Consider the following 4,214-nt stretch of genomic DNA (forward strand, 5'->3'; position numbering starts at 1 on the left):
GGGCCCCCCCGTCCGGCCATACCTCCCTTGTTGGGGCGCTGTTGGCCGGGCCCGGTCCCGTCCGGACCCGGTCCGCTCTAACGCTCCCGACCGAGGTTTACGGGGCGGAGAGGTCAATTTACCCCTCCGCCCCTCTCGGTCAGGAATCGACATTCTCGGGGAGGGGGTTGAGCGGCCTGAGAGCCCGCTCTTGTAGGCCGGCCGCCCCGCCCCCCTTCCGGAGGCGCCTGGTGTGACTGCGTGTCACGGGGGGAGAGTCGCGCCTTGCGACGTGCCTCCCCCGCCTGACCAGGCGCTCCCTATCTCCCCGCGGCCGGGCTCTCCGTTGATCAGGAGGACCCGGCGGTATAGGGGGGGGGGCGACGCAGCCGCAAGTACCCCGGGGGAAGGAATGTCAGCTATGGCATCCCTTCCCCGCCCACGGGTGCGCCGCCCTTCGATTCCGCGTTGGTGCGCGGGTAAGTGAGGCGCCGCCCTCCTACGTCGGCGCCTCACCCTGTCCCCAGGGGCTATTTCGCCTTTATGGACCCTCTCGTCCGCCTCCTTCTGACACACAACTGTGTCGCAGAAGGAGGTGACGGCGGACCAGCCCTTATCTCCCCCAAGCATGGCCCTGATAAGGGCCGGGGGAGAGAGGTCCGCTTTCACCACATCGACTAGGACTCGGCGCTCCGCCACCTACGAGGGGCATTCCTCAAGGGTGTGCTGCGCCCAGTCCACCTCAGCACCGTAGTGGTGGCAGCGGGAGTTAAGCTCCCTACCTATCCTATGCAGGTACTCACCGAAGCATCCGTGTCCGGTGATTACCTGCGTCGTCCGGAATGACAGCTCTCCGCGGGCCCTGTCTACCCACTCTTTTAAACAGGGCCGGATGGCCTCGGCGACCCTCGTACCCGACCGGCCCATCGCCCCCTCCAGGTGGTGGTTCCACCTGAGGAGGAGGCGTTGACGGGCCTGGTCTTTCGCCAATCCTATGGCCCTGGCCAGATGTTGTTGGTCTCCCCCGGCACGGAGCTCCTTAACACGCCGATAGTTTTCGGCGCGCATCTCCGCAAGGAGCTCCAGCGAGGGGAGACCGGCCAGGGCCGTGGCGGCCATATGTGACGTTGTCCTATAGGCCCGGGCGAGGCGAATGGCGACCCACCGCTGAGCGCGGTGAGCCAGCGCTATAGTGCGCTGGTTGGTCGCCATCGCGCTCGCCCAGAACGGGGCCCCATAAAGGGCCATAGAATGGACGACGCCAGTATACAGCCGCCGTGCCTTTTTTTTGGGCCGCCGAGATTGGGCAGGAGGCCATCCAACATATTGGCCACCCTGCCCAATTTGGGGGCCAGAAGCTCAAAATGCTTCTGAAACCCCCATGTGCCATTCAGGACGAGTCCCAGGTATTTGATCGTGGGACCCGCCCTCACGGAGACACTGTCAATCCGGATTCGGGCCCTTGGCGGCCCCCTCCCCCCTTAGAGCCGTCATGCATGAACATGATCTCCGACTTGAGGGGAGCCACCTTCAGGCCCATCCTGCTTAGGGAGCTTACCACCTGGTCCATCGCCAGACGTCACATCTCTAGGGCGTCCCGCCAGCTCCTGCCCCCGGCTAACACCATCGTGTCGTCCGCGTAGCAGACGACAGTGCAGTTGAAGGGAAGGGCAAGACGGAGGACTTGATCATATGCGATGTTCCACAGTAGGGGTCCCAGCACGGACCCCTGCGGAACACCGCCCTTCCGCACTGGAGTTCCGCTTTGTTGCGAAACTCCAGTATTCTATCCCGGAAGTAGTCTCTTATTATTGAGACCAGGTGGGGGGCGACCCTAAAATGGGCCAAACCCGCCTCCACCTGGTCCCAAGGGAGGGAGTTGAAAGCGTTGGCGATGTCGAGAGACTCCGCCAACACAACTCCTTCCCCTTCACGACGGCCTCCGTGAGGGACCGAATGCGAATCGCGTCCATGCTAGACCGTCCCTCTCGGAAGCCGTATTGCTCGGTGTTGAGCGTTGGATAGGCCGGACTTATTCTTTCGAATAGTTTGCCCGCCTCGTCCAGTAGGCATATTGGCCTATAAGCGGAAGGGCAGTCCTCCGCCTTGCCCCCCTTCTTGAAGAGGACCAAGTTGACCCTCTTCCAGGGGCTGGGGAACATCCCGATCCTCAAGCAGGAGGTGAAGAGTCGCATAATGCGGCTCTTCACCCCCCCCATTTCTCATTGCCAAGGCCCATATTGTGCCTGGGATGCCGTCAGGTCCCGGCGCCCCTTTCTTGGCACCGAGTTTTCTGACGGCCATGTCCATCTCCACCATAGTGACTCCGACTGCCTCATCCTCCCCGTCTGGGGGGGGGCCTCATAGGGGGGAACGCAGGTTTCCCCCTATGGAAATAGGGCCCCTACAACCCTGTCAAGGAAATCGGGGTCCAGGGACGCCGTCGGTAGGGGCGCCCAGTTGCGCAAGCGCCTCATCACGATATGATAAGGGCGCCCCCATAGGTCCCTGTCTATGGTGGAGAACAAGTCGTTCCAGGCACGGGCCTTGGCCGCAGCGATGGCCGCCTTGAGGGTGTCCCGCTTTTCGCGGTAAGCCCCCTCGGCGGCCACTCTGCCCTCTCCACCTCGTCCCCGCCGGTCCATCGCTCTTCTGGCCTGGCCGGCGGAGCGCCGAAGTTCGGCAATCTCCGCAGACCACCAGTACACGGACCGGCGGGGGTGTGGCCGGAATCGGAGCATGGCGGCATCGCACGCCGCCGTCAACATGTCCCGAATCCCGGCCACCTCGTCCTCAATGGCGGGCCGGGTTCCCGGAGTGGGATCCGGCTCCGCCAAAGTGGCTGCCATCAGGGCGGCCGCCAGCTTGTCGCGGTCGAGTTTGCGGAGGGCCCATCTCTGTGGTCGGGCAACCCTCTGGCCGCCCCTCCGGAGCACCTCCTCCGGGGTGGCAACCAGCCAGACCACAATATACCTGTGATCCGAGAGATTTTCTCCACTGGTCACCACCCTCCAATCCTGTATGAGTCGGGCCGCCTGGGGAGACGCAAAGGTGACGTCTATCACCGATCTCCCCCGCGGCCCGACGAAGGTGCTCCTTCGGTCTCTGTTGATAGTGCAGAGGCCGTGGGACGCGACCCATTCCTCTAACACCCCGCCCCTTCGGCACCTGACCGAGAAACCCCACAACGCCGATTTGGCATTGAGGTCCCCGGCCACTAGGACCGGCCTTTGGGGACGCCTCGTGATGAGGTGCCCTAGCCGGCCCAAAAGGTGCTCGAAGCGAGCGAGGTCCCACGAGGGTCGGACATAAACCCCGACCACGTCTAGGGTCCCCCACTCGACCGCGACATAACCTCCCTCTTTCTCCACGAAAGAGATCGGGGGAGAGGCATCTCCTTCCTGCCAGAATATCGCCACCGAACACTTACCACCCCGCCTCGCAACGTCACCAATTATGGTGGGGTGACTCCCGGGGACGAGGTGCGGCTCGGCGTCGATTTCCAGCCCACAACCGCGCTCGCGGAGGGACTGCATGAAAAGCTCCTGAGCTCCGCGAGCGCGGTTAAGATTTGCATGGAGGAGGCGGGTAGCCATTATGGCTTAGTTCCGCACTCCTCCAGGCCTTCCCCTAACTTCTTCGCGGAAGAAGGGCCCTCAACTGGGTTATCCCTCTCCCGCGACCCCGCTCTTTTGCTGGCCTCGGCCGCCCGCGGAACTCTCTGCTCTTTGGGGGCAGGATCCGCTGGTGGGACTAGGGTCGCGAGTTTTGGAGCCTTCCCCTCCGATGTCGGGGGGGAGGCTCCTGATCTTTCCCTGGAGGTGGAGTGGGAGAGGTATTGGAGGCTTTACGTCTCCTCCTCCCACTCCGTCCCCCTTTGCCCCGCTTAGCCATTTGGCAAGCGGGGCCTCCAACTCTATGACCATAGGGCCGCCCGGCGTCGCGGCACAACGGACATGTCGCCGGTGGTAGCAGAGACCACTGCGGGCGGCCTTACTCCTGCAGGAGGCCCTGACGTGGCCCTACTCCAAGCATTTGTAGCATTAAAGGGGGCGGCTGCTCAGGGCCTCCACGCGGACGGAGGACCAACCAACACGTATGCGTCCTCCGTCCGCAATCTTCTTAGCGACCGCAAGGGGACACGTTAGCCAGAAGGTCCCCATGCGGTCGGGTCCAGGGCGAATCTCCCCGGCCTTGGCGATAGGACACTTTTTTTTTTTTTTTTTTTTTTTTTT

The sequence above is a fragment of the Odontomachus brunneus genome, unplaced genomic scaffold, assembly GCF_010583005.1.
Source record: "Odontomachus brunneus isolate Ranch 3 - 2012 unplaced genomic scaffold, Obru_v1 Obru_scaffold_070, whole genome shotgun sequence".
In the NCBI taxonomy this organism is placed as follows: Eukaryota; Metazoa; Arthropoda; class Insecta; order Hymenoptera; family Formicidae; genus Odontomachus; species Odontomachus brunneus.